This window comes from Python bivittatus, unplaced genomic scaffold (genome assembly GCF_059951505.1).
Source record: "Python bivittatus isolate LINGU-HERP-01145 unplaced genomic scaffold, Pbiv_v1 ctg000840_np1212, whole genome shotgun sequence".
Lineage (NCBI taxonomy): Eukaryota > Metazoa > Chordata > Lepidosauria > Squamata > Pythonidae > Python > Python bivittatus.
The window spans coordinates 44981054-44997055 of NW_028277113.1; positions in this window are offsets into that span (position 1 = coordinate 44981054).

Here is a 16002-nt window from a genome sequence, read left to right on the forward strand (position 1 = left end):
CAATGCATTTTCCTTTCTCTAAACAAAAGGGAAAGAAGACATTTGACTCATAAAAAAGGGTCTACGCAGCAGGAATGCTCTTTGGTAACCAGTGAGTAGTTTTCTGTGGCTAGGAAGAATATGACAAAAGGGCAAGAAACTTTGCTGAACCCTTGGCACACTTCTCTCTTTATAATCCAAGGGAGAAAAATCTGTTATTGCTAGAATAATAAAGCATAGCTTGTTGAATATCTACTCTTTTTTAATTCAGGCTGTTTCAGCACAGAAATGACTGCTCTGTCTGTTGGGGACTTTTTTTAAAAAAATAAATTCTTCTTTGTTCCACTTTGCCTCTGAGGTTTTTAGACTAACTCTCAAATAAATTAACACACCCCTGCTGAATGGATCCTATAGAAATAATATCTTCAAAAATTCCTCCGCATGTCTGGCACAGAGAAAGATTTCTGCAGCTTCCATGAAGTGTTTTAGATTTCCAAAGTTTGTATATTAAAACCATGGAAGCGTTGTAATACTGAACTCTTACCTAAAACCCAATTTCTTATCATTTTACTTGATAACGTTACAATGTTCTTGCAGGGGGTGGGTATTATGAGAAGTACAGCCTCAGCATATACAGTAATTTTATTAAAGCAAGCTTTCAAAATTACATTCGATTTTAAAATCATTTTCTCTTCCAAAATTAAATACAGCCCAAACTAGAAAAAAAAGTTATACACTGAGTTCTATTCAGTCTTATATGTTAATCTTTATTTACTAATGTAAGTGCAACAGAAGAGATTGCGTTTTACCAAGAGAGTATTCATTTTATCAAATGCTTACATCACAGGAAAAAAAGTTGGCTCTTTTAAAGCAAAAAAGATATCAAATGCTTCTAATTATGGAATAAATGTTCTGTGTTTTCTGGATTGATTTTCTAGGAAAATGAAAAATCTATCCTTGTTTCCAATACTTTAAGAAAATTGACTGAGTTCAGGGACATTAACCCAATCTATTCAGGTGCTTCTTGGTATTTAGTTGTTTCTCCACCATTAGCAGACAACCTTGGGACTGCTGTCCCAGCAAATATAAATAGCTATATTGTGGTGCCTTGATTGTAGAAGCCACCATGAGTCACATGCAGACTTAATCAATCATCATTCAGTATTGAGTTACACCTAGTATATTTCTGCCTCTGTTGCCTTCTATGTCTACTTCTATTCCCTTATTTGACCTATCTTAAAGTGCCATGCCTTAGTTTGGAAATATTTAGAAAAAAGCTTTATTGTAGTTAGCAGTTTTAGTCCAATTGCTAACAGAGACAGCACGCTGGGTTTCTAAAAAGAAAATCCTCCATTTCATAGAATTCACAGACTCTGTGAACCAATGATGGGTAACTATGCTTGTTCTACTTGTAATTCTCTAAAGTTTCCTAACACTTACTACACCCATACTCAAATTTCTTTCATAAACTTTTATTTATTTATTTTTTTTTAAATGTTTTTTTTATTTTTACAACAAACACAAAACAAACATGAACAAACAAAAACATAAAAAGGCATAAAAAAGCATCTTCCATTTTATACCGTGTGTCAACCAGTTAAACTCGTTGGTGCCCCTTTCATAATCTTAAATTCTCATATCATCTATTCAAAATATACTTGTATACTTATCAATTAACAATTATTAATCATTCATAGCTAATCTATAAAATCATATATTACAAAAAATTTTAACTTTCAATAGGATTAGTAGTACATTTCCGTCTATCTATTATATGTGTATATATATAATAATTAATATCAAATTTCTATTATAAAATTTCCTAATCTATTACATTACTATATTTTCTCATCTAATCATTAATAAAAGCAGATCCCGTGTCATATAAAATTACTTATCTTCTTACTCTAATTTCAAATCTCAATTTAACTCATCTCTGCACATTCCATAATTTTGAATAACTTCCTCCTGCATAAGTACTTTTTAATTTTTCCAATTCTTAAGAGTTACAGTTCTAACCAATATCAGTTACAGTATCAATTACAGTTCTAACCAGGTTACAGTTCTAACCAGATTCTTCACTACATGTTATACAATTTTTAACTATATATCTCAGATTTATACTTTATTCCAGCGCTTGCATAATTTTGAGTTCACCCTTTTCATTCAATATCCCAAAATATCTGGCTGTTCATTCCTTTTTTCTATATTATTGGATAAGAGAAAGCAATAGTAAATGTCCTTTTAAACATTCTGCTTTTGGAAGCTTCTGTCAGTTCCATCATTGTTGTATTCCCCTGATTTTTTCTTTAAACATCTGCAATAATTTCTTTCAATATTGTTTTACTTCTTCTTTTTGTGCATTCTCTTAGTACAATTTTCCATTATGATCTTGTATAATCTTTTTCTCACCCTCAGTGCCAAGAACAAATCTGTCTCTCTTCATTTATCAGTTGATTAACCCTTTTAATTCTCAGTTTATAGGCCTCACAATAATTCTGTTTAATGTTTCTGATTTCTTGTACTATTTCTTCCTTTTCCAATGATCCCGTTTTATGTTTAATTAAGTCCATTTTAGCTTTAATATCTTTCTTTTTCTTTTTTTTTTTTGAGAATTTCTGCAGCTCTTCTTCCAATTTTTTATAGTCATCCTCAATAGTTTAAAGATCTTTTTCTGCATTGTGTTTCTCGTATAGTCTATTATCTTGATAAACCTTCATTGAGTCAAAGGATTCTTTATCTTTGTTCTTGCCAAAAATAAGAGAAAAAAAGAAGCAAAAGGAGAAAAAAAAAAAAAGGAAAAATAAAAAGAAAAGGAAAAGAAGGGAAAGGCTAAGCCTCTTTAAAAAAAAAATCCATCTGGGGGGGGAATAGAGAGCAAAGCAGAGCTTCTAGCAGAAAAAAGAGCTACTGCCACTAATCAAGGCTCTTGTGACTAGCTCAAACTTTCCATCTTAATGTTTTCAAAATCGCTTTCAACTCCACTTTCTTGTTTATAGTTACGGATGGCACCTGTATAAACATGCACATCCCACTATCTTTTTAGAAAGCACAGAGTCCTTGAGCGTGCGTCACAATGAAAAAAGAAAGCACTAAATCGAGCCTCCAGATGGCAGTGCAACTTTCTTTCATTTACTTTCTCTTAACTCCACTTTCCCCATTTCAAAGTCAAAAAGATATAAATTTCTTATAACAATAAAGAAATCTTAGTAAAAAAAAAGGCTTAAAATAAAGAGTTATTGAGTATTAAAAAGAGAAAGCCAATCCAGTTAAAAATATATTTTTTTTAAAAGAAAAACATCTTGTCAATTCCACTAAAAAGGGAAAGTTGAAAAGAAAAATTTTCTCCCCCTTCTTTTTTTTTTAATAAGGTTCAATCTCGCCGCTTAATCCACTTTTCTTCACTTTTAAAAATCTCTTTAAGTTACTTAAGGTGTTCTCTAAGAATAGTTGAATGGTAAAAGTCCATCTCACCCAGTTGACACCCCTCTCTTCCATCTTCCTTTGGAGCTGTCCCGGCTTTCGCAGCCATTTTTGGCTGCCTCTTCTCCGCCGGCTTCAAGAGCTTCTCCTGGGATCGATCTGGGACTTGCGGCGTCCCTGAGATCCGCGGGACGCGCCCTTTGCGTTCGCCATCTCTACGGGACGGCTTAGGTCCATCGGGACCGTCCGGGGGAGGAGATATCAGCTGCGATCCTAGGAGCCCAGGATCGCCCGCCGTATCGCCGCGACGCCAGCTCCGCCCCTTTCATAAACTTTTAGAATCTCATTTCAGTATTTTGAAATCCAGCTATTTGTAGAATGCGACCTCTTAATATGCTGAACAATAGATTTAATGTCCATAACACAACATTCTTCCTGTCAGCTTTGTGATATCAGAAAATATCTGTCATTTAACAATTCTGTACTTCAGACAATTCTGCATAAACTTCCTCCCTCCCACCCTCCCAAGTCTAAGTGTAATACACTGTGAATGTGGCTGTTTCCTTCTCAGCTGTGGAGGATACCCAGAATATTCCATGGTTTCAGAAAATTATGTAGTGATGATACCAAACATAGATGTTCATTTCTGCATGCCCATTGTTTAAACTAAGAAGGAAAATTACATTTCCTTGAAGGTATGTTCTTGCTATGTGATATATGGATACTGAGTCTCTTTATAGTTGTCATATTAAAAGCTTGTATAAGACTAGGAGAATTGACTAGGAAAATTCTATCAAGACATAAGCAAAAATGGGTTATTATATTAGGAATCTTATGCTGCTGTGTGACCATGCACACATAAGTTTCTGCAAAACCATATACATGGGAGGGAAGGGAAACAGAAGAAATCTTTGTTGTGAAGAAAAGGAGAAATTATGGACCCATCAGAAGTTGTACTGACATCCACTGCTGAACTTGAGATGTTCATAGACCCTATTCATGCTGCTAGTTATGATACATGATAGATTTCTATAGTTTCGCCTTGAAGGAATTTGCCTAAAGAGTTGCTTCATTGCGTATTTGAGATTGTCCATGCTCCCATGCATCTTTTTTCTCAAAACACACATCTTTATTTGGGAGAGTTGTTAGAAGACATTGCCATGAATTAAATCATCATAATGCTCATAGTCCTGGCACCTCAATTTAAAAGGGTCAAGTAACAAGCGCTAGGAATGACATCAGCCCCAAATCATGACAGAGTGGACAGTACGTGGCTAAACTGACAGTTTAATCTGTTATAAAATTTCCTATGTATTTTAGGATAGAGAAACCAAGCTATTTATAGTCTGTGAAATTTTCACTTTAATTCCAGCAGCAATAACCTGTTTATTTTAATCCATACCTAAGTTGTATTTAAACATATATTTTGATACATTTCTTGAAATAAGGTATTTTGAACACATCTGCATTTTTTGTTTGTTTAGTTTAGAATAATAATTGCAACATCTTTAAATTTCACATCCAATTGTTATCCATGCTCTGATATGTACATTGGTCCAGGAGATGGGAAAGGTGGTTTTTATTATGCTGTCTTGGCTAGAAATGCTGGAAATTGTAGTCCCAGAACATCTGGAGGGATCCAAATGGACTCATCCATGAGGTACAAACTTCCTTTTTATTACCTAGTTATTTAACTCTGTGCTGTCTTGATCATCTGATGAGATCATCCAACAGGCCAAAGAAAAGATACAATAACCTTCTCAACATGGTTTTCATCAAAGAAATTTCCAGGACTTTATACCACATTTCATCAAAATGTAGTTTCTTCTTTCTTCTTGGCTTGTTTGTAATAAATGAAAGAAAGTCTGATTTTAAAAACTCCTCAAATTCCATTAGAGGAAACAGATCTGTATTTTAAGATGTGAGCTTTCCTACATATCTTTCACATGTGACAGTTTTTTACAATTTCATTTTTTAAGCAAATCATAGAAGAAAACTACACTGACGTATTCAGGACTATTTCTAGTAATTTGCTGAAACAGTTATTTAGAACAAGGTGTCCCCGCTCAGTTATACTTAATTTTTTAACCACTACTGAGATAAATTAAAAGTCAAGATATCACAGAACAATTGGCTAGGGGAAGAAATGCCAAAAGAAATGTCAGAAACATGATATAGAGGCAAAAATCTTTACAAGGTTGAAAGTATTTTTATTAGGAAGATAACAGCCAACAGATTTCTAGGTGACACAATCATCATAAAGAAATAGATGATGATACTACCATATTTAGGAACACCTAAACATGCCTTAGAGAAAAGGCATTTTATCAGGACATAAAATTTCCACCTGGATTAACCTACTAAGATGGATGGGTGGACAGGTATGAAGATGGACAGATTGATAGACAGCCAAGGTCTCCTTCTTCACTAGCTTTACGCAGTTTGCTCACTTGTGCTTATATTCTTCATTGAAGTTACTGTTAAGAATCCTATCAACAGGGGGCACATGTCCATTCTTCTTATTAACTGATATTCATATTAACCTTAGGAATATTTGAAAGTTTCTAACTTCTTAGCAAATTTTGTACGGAAATTGAGTATAACTAAGTAGTATATTAAGAGTAAAAAAGTACATATGAATCATGATACCCATCCATCCATCCAAGAAGTTTTCTTAATGGCTAAGAAGTCCTTCCTTAACCCCACTATAGTCTAGGACTAAAGTTTTGAAGGTTCTTTATGCCAGGATTGGTTGATCTAAATTAGAGTATCTATTCCTTGGATTTTAACTTTACTGCTTCATACATCATCTCCGAATTATCAAATCTCCTATTGTAATAAGAGCACTCTGGTGTCCTAAGGAATTAACTGAACTCTCAAATATGGAACGTGCAGTCCTCAGTGTCTAGCAAAATATAGTAATATGCACAGTAGCCAGTTTTATCAAACATGCAGTAATATGTTCAGTAAATGAGAACTCTCAAGGATCATCAAGAAAAGCACTGTATTCCAGTTCACCCAGCAAAACACAGTTGTAAACATTTGATAAATCAGTGTGCTTTGCATTATATTTACTGCTGCTGTATAGAAACTTGGAAAAGTTCTTTTCTTGCACAGCCTGCAGCAGTCAGACGTGGTAAATGGTCTTCGGTGGTATGTGTGTGTGTGTGTGTTGAAGTCTTTTCTTTACACATTTTTTTAAAGTTTTCCAAAATTCTAAAACTTGAAGCAACACAACGGTAACAAAACAAGATAATCTCTTATGCAATTTCTTTTTCTCCTATACTGTCATACTGAAACTCCAGCTGCTTCCTAAACTTCAAAAATAAGGTCCAAATAACATATTATGGGGAAATATGTTAGTTACATGCTGCTGAACTGTCTTTTCCATACCTGCCTATCAACTTATACAGTTGTTAAAAGTGACATTTCTCTGAAGTTTCCCCATCCTTTTCATGAGGCAGCCAGTGAATCTATGCGAAGTATTAGGATATCAGTACATAAGCTAAACAAGCTACAGTTTAGGGCCTCACAATCCACAGGGCCTCACAAAGTTTCAGAGTATCAGTTTTCTGTTTTTGCAAATGAATGCATTACTTCTTATGTTAATAAAGGTTATCCTGATTACTTATTTTGTCAGCATTTTGTATATATATTAATGTATCTTAAAAATAATTTTATTTTAAAAATTACCTGCAAGTATTGTTTCAAGGGTATGCTATATTATAATCTATGAGAGAAATCAAGCCAGCCAAGTGATAGATATGTAATCAGCATTGCATTCATTTAAGAATAATTTGTATTTTTCACTTTAAATACCTTGCTATTAAATAATTAAAAGGCATATATGTGTTTTCAATTTTTTTATGATGATGTAAGGTCCTTTTTTGGTATGCACCTTAGTGAGACCTTTTGGTGCTAACTTTTGAACAAGGGGCCTCCAAGCTTTATATAGCTTAGGGCCTCACCAAGTCTAAATCTGGCACTGACAATGACATCATATCACATGTAAATACATTATCAGGTATATAGAGTTATAGGGATTCAATAGGAGAAGCAAGACAGCAGCACACCCACATGTGTTCCTGTAACAAATTTGAGATATTAATTTTTGTTTTATTTTACTTTATTAAAAAAAAATCTTGGGTTGATTTATTTTTACGTTGTTCTAGTTCCTTGCAAAACATAGGATTATCACTGAATATTCTCCCTCCATCAACTCTGATTTCCCAATAGGGATGTGCAAAGAATATGAGAAGAGTAGGGGTGTGCTGCTTGTCAGATCTGAATGAAAAAGGCACTTCAGAGCAGGTGTGGGCAAGCTTCAGTGCCTTCTTAACTCAAATGTACGCTTCCTTGGGTTTGTGCATCACGTGAGTCCAGGAAAATATGCAGCTTCTTTAAGGAGGAGCCAACAAGTATGGTATTCGTGGGAAAATCAGCAGTCCTACAAACAGTAATGGAGATATAACAGCTAGAACAAATACCGACCATGTAACAGTGAATACTTAGGACATACAAGAATTCATTGTTGTCAGTCTCCAATATAGCTTTTCCATCTAGAAAATGTATTATTTCCATCAGTGTTTACAGGGGAGGAAAGGGGGGACAAGTTATATAATAACTAATTGTGAACAGATGCTGGGATACAAGTATGTAAGACCGGATTTGCATAATAACATTACACATGCATGCCATCATTCTGACATAATTTCAGATTGCTGTGGACACCTCTGATTGTACTATAAATAGGTTGTGGAAAATATGTTTGTAGACATAAAGCCAATGCACAAGGAGTCCATTATAACTTGACAGAACAAATATATTTGAATAATTTTGCAGATTCCTACTATTTAAACATGTGAATTATACACAATGGGCATTTCAAATACAAAAAAAAAGTATTTCAAACTTTTAATTTAAAAACATATTAGAATTAGAATGAAAATCTTAAATGCTTTAATATTATGAGCTTGTTGTTTACTTTCAGTCACTTCCTCAAATATGGAAGTTTTCAGTACAATATCTTGTTCATAATGGTGCTTTAATTAAACAAAAATTTAAAAACATTTAAAAATTAGAGTAATTACAGGGAAATATATTATTTTTGGTAGTAAAATGTTAGGTTATTGCTATATATGTAATACAGCATTATAAACAGGTATTATAATTAATGTTTCTCTCAATGTGACCTTCAGTTGTATTAAGATGTTGAACTGTCAAAACTCATTACATACATGAATAAAATGAAAATGGAAAGTACTGTTGCAACAAATATCTATAGCACAAATGTCCTGCTTTCCTTTGCACATTATGTCAAAATATGATAGTCATATTGCTTCCTGAAGAGTTTCTGTTTAAACTATAGATTTAAAAAATGAACATGCAGCATTGATTCCTTTTTTCAACATTGCACAACAAGCCACTGTCTAAATTTGGAATTAACAAGTTTTCCCTTGGCATATAGCAAGAGGTTGCTTGACTCAAGTGGAAATAAATTTTAAAATTTGACATGTTTTTATTCTCAGTAAAATATTATGGAAACAACACTGTCAAGCTCAACTGGACAACCTGCACATCTGTTTTTGCCCTTTTGTGCAAACTTGCATCCCAAACTTCAAAGACAGTACACACTGTGAATTAGGAACATCACACTTCTTGTAGATCTCAGTTTTCCTAACTGTTTTCCTTGTTTAAATAGCAGAAACATTCCCAGTTATTATGACTCCAGCATCACTATTTCAGTGGTGGTACAGAGAAAAATGCAGGAATGCTCTAGGCAAATCAAAGAAAGTAGTTTGAAGAAATGAGGAAGCTTTAAACCTGGTGCTATTTACTTATGTTGTGATTATAATACCCCGAATTCCCAATCATAGTCAGTTTGGCTGGGAATTCTGGGGGCTGCTATCCCAATATATATGGAGCTCCTCAGTCTGAGGGAGGTTGCTATACTAGAAACATAGTAACACAGTTACAATGGATGTTTCAATTTATCTCTAAACTAGTGTTTCTCAACCTTGGGAAGTTTAAGCTGTATGGACTTCAACTCCCAGAATTCCCCAGCCAGCCTTGCTGGCTGAGGAATTCTGGGAGTTGAAGTCCACACAGCTTAAACTTCCCAAAGTTGAGAAACACTGTTCTAAGCTATGCAGAAAGTAACAAAAGTAATACATGAAATGTGTATTACAATGGCAGAACCCCCCCCCCCCAAAAGTGGATTCAGATATTCAATAATTCAGATGCTATGGACTAGAAAGGGTATAACTTGAAGTCTTGGTTAATTTGTGTCATCCTAGAAACCAGCTGTTTACTTCAATACACAGTGATACTTATTATCCTCTTGTTGAGGAAACAACAGTAATAACTTTGTAATTGCATTATGAGATTTTAAAAAACTGTTTAAAAATAGGTGTCCCACCTTTTACAAGTAGTATGTGAACTTCCAAACTGAGCAACAACACAAAATGGGCAATAGAATCACACATAAACAATAAATAAGAGTGGAATGATAAGGAAACCAAATAACTTAACAAATTCAAGGAAGAACTTAACAAATTCAAAAAAGCTGTTCCAAAAGAAAATCTGATGGAAATAAATAGTTTTCATTGTTACTGAAAAAACATAGGAGCAAGCCTCAGATAAAGATCTGATGGGAAAACATTTCAAAGGTAGATCATCTTAAGTTAGAGGGAAGAAGTGTAGATACTAAGTCATTAGCGTACGATAGGTAAGTGTGTACGTAAAGGAGAGTGGTGAGTAAAAAGTGAATCCAAATAAGTGAAACTTATTTCCAAATCCAAAATAAGTGAAAATAAGTGAAATAATTTATCCATTATACATTTATAGTCCATATGCACAGGCATGCGCACAGATACATACTTGGAGTTAATTCCACCCTTGCAAACATGTCTAGGATTACAACCTCAATATTCATAGTCCCTTTGTTGCTGTTGCTATTCAGAATTACAATTTTCCATATTGAACTTTGTATGTTTTATAAACATATTTTATATGAGCTTGTTTCTGCTCACAAGTAAATTCATTTTTTTCCTTCTTGATTGATTAGGTTTGGACCACTGAATGGAAAACCTATTTTATAAAATAGCCTAACAATATTACTGAGATACTGTGTCTGCTGTTTATCTGAAGAACCACATTTTCACAGACACTTGTAATTTTATCTGTTTACTTATGCAATTAATCTGCCACCTTAATGCAAACAGACTCCTAGGAGGCATATAGATACTATAGTTAAAACAATTATGAAATAATAGCAACAGGAATAACAAATGATATTTCAGAAACAAAACAATACCAAAAAAAAAAACCCCAAATAAACAAACCCACAGCAGTAATGGTTCCATATTGTTCGCAAAGCCATAAGAGTGAGAGCCACGGGAGAGGAGCTTCAGCAGAAAATGCCCAAAATTATACGACACCTCCTGATAAGAAGGAATATTCAGCAGAATCCAGATGAGGAAAACAAATTCTTAGATAGCCAGACCCTGAGCCATACAAGGCTTTGAAGGTAGTCATTTGTACCTGCAAACAAACTAGCAGCCAAAGCAGAACTATAGCAACAGTGTAATATAGCAGTATTGTGATTAGCCAGGAAGCACACGGGCTACTGCGTTCTGCATCAGCTGAAGTTTCCATTTAGAATTCAAGGGCAAACCCACCTAAAGTAAATTATAATAATTCAGCCAATGGTTGACAAGTACATAAATGACCATCTTCCATGAATCCTATATTAGATAAAGCTGCAATTGGTGTACTATGTAAGGTTTGCCCCGTTTGACAGAGAAACTCCCGTGACACGTGTGGTTCACAAAAGAGGTTTACTCATGCGTAACATAGCAGTCACAAGCAAAGCCAGGACTGGCTTGGTACAATGCATCACTCGTTATATTCCCCCCTTCCTGCGCTTTTTTCGCCCCGCGATTGCGTTACCGCTGCGGATTATCGGCCCCCCAATAATCCCTCTTAATTGTCCACGATGGCAGGTTCGGTCAGGGTCCATTGTCCTTGATTGACAGTCCCCCCCCGGCTTGGGTTGGTCCCCCCCCGTTACATGCAAGCCCGAGGGTTCTGTGTTGCGCGGCGATCTTGTTTCGCTGCCTGCGGCCCCGTTCATTGTTGGCTCGCACCGTTATCAGTGTAGAGTTAAAACTTCCGCTGTGGTTTTCCTGTTTGGCTGGGCGCAGGTGGCCCATTAATTAGCGGCGCTTTCAGTTCCTCTTTCCCTTGCTAGCTGCTGCCGGTGGAGTTCGCATGGTCTGGCTGCGAGCTTCCCCGAAGCCCCGTGCTGACCGAACCTGACATACCGCCCCCCTGAAAACAAATCCCCCCCCGACTTTATTTCGGTTTCCCGGGGTATTTGTTATAAAAGTCCCGCACTAGGTCCGGTGCTCTTATGTGGGTTTTGCTTACCCATTCGCTGTGGGACTTGGGAAAATGTTTCCATTGCACTAGGAGCTGGACCTGCCCCTTGTGCCTCCTGGCGTCCAGTATCTGGTTGATCTCGAAATGCTGCTCCCCACCGACCATGATGGGTGGTGGCACCCCCTCTGCCTTGTGCCAGGCGTTCCCCAGCTGGTGCAGCTTTAGCAGGCTGCAGTGGAATACCGGGTGGATCTTCCCGAGGCTTTTCGGGAGTGTCAGCCTGATGGTTACTGGATTGATGACCTCTGCAATGGGGAACGGCCCCACAAACCTCGGGCTGAGTTTCTTCGATGTCTGGTGTGTCTTTAGGTTTTTGGTTGACAAATACACCTGGTCCCCCACTTTCCACTGCCCCTCGGGGAGTCTCTTGCGGTCCGCGTGTTTTTTGTAGTCGGCTTTGGCTCTTTGCAATGCCGCGTGCGCCGCTCACTGGGTGGCGTAGATTTGGGTGAACCAGGCGTCCAGGGAGTTGATTTGGGATTCCGGCTGAGGCAACTCCGGCATGGGGATGAAGTCTCTCCCGGTGGCTACTTTGAATGGAGAAAAGCCGGTACTTTTGTGGACGGCGTTATTGTATGCTACTTCTGCGAATGGCAGTAGCTCCACCCAATCGTCCTGTTGGTGTCCCACGTAGCAGCGCAGGTACTGTTCGAGCCCCCCGTTCAGGCGTTCTGTGGCTCCGTCCGTCTGCGGGTACGCCGCGGAGGAAAGGGCTTGCTTCGTCCCCACCCACTTCAGGAACTCCCTCCAGAACTGCGCGATGAAGTTGCCGCCCCGATCGCTGACGACCCGTCGGGGCGCGCCGTGCAGCCGGTAAACATGCTGCACGAACAGCCTCGCCAACCTCTCTGCCTTGGGGACTCGCCGGCACGCTACAAAGTGCGCTTGTTTGGAGAATAAGTCCGTAACCACCCAAATGGCGGTCTTCCCCTTACTCTCCGGGAGCTCTACTATGAAGTCCATGGCGATCTCTTGCCATGGGCCGTCGGGGTCCACTACCGACTGGAGTAACCCCCTAGGCTTGCCTTTGGCCCCTTTCGCCGTCGCGCACACCGGGCAACCCCCCGAGTATGCCTCCACGTCCTTCCGGAGCGTTGGCCACCAGAACTGCTGCCGAATTAAGTGGAGCGTCTTCACGAAGCCGTAATGCCCCGCATTCCGGCTGTCGTGGGCTCTTTCCATGACCCCTCGTTGGCACCCCTCGGGCACGTACAACTTCCCTTCGTGCCACCACAAACCCTCTTGGCTGGTTAGCACTTCTCGGTTTTGCTTGAGCCAAGCGTCCCGCTCCACCGCCTCCGCAAACCCTTGCTTTACCTCAGGCCCGCATCCCGTCGTTCCCCCTTGGTCTGGCTCCGGGTCACCGCCTTTGCAGCCAGCCTGCTGGCAGGGATGATGGAGCCCACGATCTCCTCTCGTAGGCTGGCGTGCTGGGGCATGCGAGACAACCCGTCTGCTAGGAAGTTGCGCTTCCCGGGGATGTGTTTTAGGGTGAACCTGAACCTCCCGAAGTATTGGGACCACCGCGCCTGTTAGGGTGATAGCTTACGCAGGGCCTTCAGGGCCTCGAGGTTCTTGTGGTCCGTCCACACCTCAAATGGTTCAGCTCCCCCCTCCAATAGATGCCTCCACGTGGCTAGCGCCCACTTGACGGCGTACGCCTCTTTCTCCCACACCATCCACCTTCTCTCTGTCTCCGTGAATTTGCGGGAGACGTAGGCGCATGGGTGGATGGCCTCCTCCGGGCTGGGCTGGAGCAGGACCGCCCCCGTTGCCACGTCTGACGCATCTACTTGTATGATAAACCGCCGATCTGGGTCGGGATGGCGCAGGATCGGCTCCGCTGTGAACCGCCGTTTTAGCTCCTCAAATGCCCCCTGGCATTCCGCAGTCCACGCAAGTGCCATGCTGGGCTTGGGGGGCTTTCCGCTGCCCTTGGTTTTTAGTAAGTCTCTCAGGGGAAGGGCGATTTGGGCGAAGTTCGGGATGAACTGTCTGTAGAAGTTCGCAAACCCCAAGAAGCTTTGAAGTTGCCTCCGGGTTCGCGGCGCTTCCTAGCCCAGAACATCTTTTACTTTTGCCGGGTCCATCTCAATTCCCCGACTGGATATCTGGTAGCTGAGGTAGTCCAGCTGCTCCCGATGAAACTCGCATTTTGATAGCTTCGCGTACAGCTGCGCCTTCAGCAGTCTCTGGAGCACCGTGCGTGCCAGGCTCACGTGCTCCGCCAGGGTTTCGGTGTAGATGAGGATGTCGTCCAGGTAGACCAGGACGCCCCGGTAGAGTAGGTCGTGCAGCACCTCATTTATTAGCTGCATAAACACCCCCGGGGCCCCTTTTAACCCGAACGGCATCACGGAAAATTGGTAGCTTCCGAGTGGCGTGTTGAACGCCGTCTTCCACTCATCTTTTGCGCGGATCCTGACCCTAAAGTAAGCTTCGCGCGAGTCCAGTTTTGTGAACACCCTCCCCTTGGATAGGTGCGACATTAGGTCCTCGCATTAGGTCCTTCATCAGGGGGAGGGGGTATTTGTATTCGGTGCTGATTGCGTTCAGCCCCCGGTAGTCCACGCACATCCGGAGCGAGCCATCCTTCTTCTCCCAGAATAGTACCGGGGCCGCTAATGGTGACTTCGCGGGTTGGATGAATCCCCGCGCTAGGTTCTTGTCTATGGACTCCCACAGAGCCCCCATCTCCCTCATTGACAGGGAGTACATTTTCGGTTTGGGCAGCTTTGCCCCTGGCTCTAGCTCAATGGCACAGTCACTGGGTCGGTGTGGAGGGAGCTGGTCGGACTCCTTCTCCCCGAACGCCGCCGTCAGGTCTCGATATTGCCTTGGGATTCCGCCGCTCATCGTGGGTTCCCCGGATTCTGGCCCTCGTTTTGCAGTTGTCCCGCTAGTCGACGCTGCCTTCCCACGCCTCGTTGCGAATCTTCGGGTCTCCGGCGCTGCTGTTGCTGCTGTCGCCGCCCGGGTCTCGAGCTTCGTCTGCTCTCGCCTCGTCTCCCCGTGCCTCGGATCCTCCACTTGCCCGTCTGTGGTTGCGGTCGTGTCCGTCGCCACGGACCGGTCTCGCCTGCTCTCGCGCTCCGCCTGCCCCTCGGCCCCGAATCGCACCGCCTCCGCCGTCCAATCGACCCATGGGTTCCATCGCCGCAGCCACGCCAAGCTGAGTACCACCGCGTAGTCGGCCACTGGGACCACCACAAATCTTAGTTCTTCCCGGTGACTCCCGATCGTCATCTGGACCGGCTCGGTGTAATACTGAGCTGGTCCCCCACCCCCGCCAGCGAGCCGTCTAGCTGGCTGAATGCAATGGGTTCCCGGAGGCGCCTCAGCTGTAGGCCGAGTCCCGAGACCACAGCTGGGTGCATCAAGCAGTGGGTGCAGCCTGAATCCAGCAGCGCCCGCAGCTGTGCCTCCCCTCCGGATCTCACCCCCCGGATGTGTATCCTCACCCGGAACGGAGGGCAGTCCTCATCCCCGATTGGGTCCGCGCGCCTCGGTTCCCCTGCTCGCACTGGGACGCCGTTCAGTGCGAGCGCGCCTCGTTTCCCGCCGGCTCCGAATCCTCTCCGGAGGACGCCGTCTCTGGGGTCGACCACCCCATCCTTCCTCTTTCGGTCACCGCCGCCACTGCATTCTTCCGCGGTCGGTCGCCGGCCCTTTTTCCGGTAGGACGCGGGGGCTTGACTTCGGGCCGTGGTGAGGCTCCTTCCCACTCGGTCGGGCACTGCGCCGCTCGGTGGCCTCTGCCTCCGCACTGGAAGCACAGGTTCGGGGTTTTGGTTGCCTCTCGCCCCCCGGTGGACTGCCGCCGACAGCTCCACCTTTCCTCTGGGGGTCTCTCCCTCGGCCGGTCCCTCGTCTGGTCCCGTTGCCTCGCGCTTTGTTGAATCTGCCACCACGCCGATTCCGCCGTTCCGGCCAGCCAGATCCAATCTTTCACTGTGGACGGGTCATCCCGCCCCAGTGCCTGCTCCAGGATCTCTGGATTGAGCCCCCTGTTAAAATACTTCACCCTCAGGGACTCCAGCCAGTCTGTGAGCTTCTCTACTAACTTCCGGAACTCCAGGGCGTACTCCGACACCGACTTGTCCCACTGTCTGAACTGCAGGATGTCATCCTCAGCCCGCTTGGCGCTCAATGTGTCCT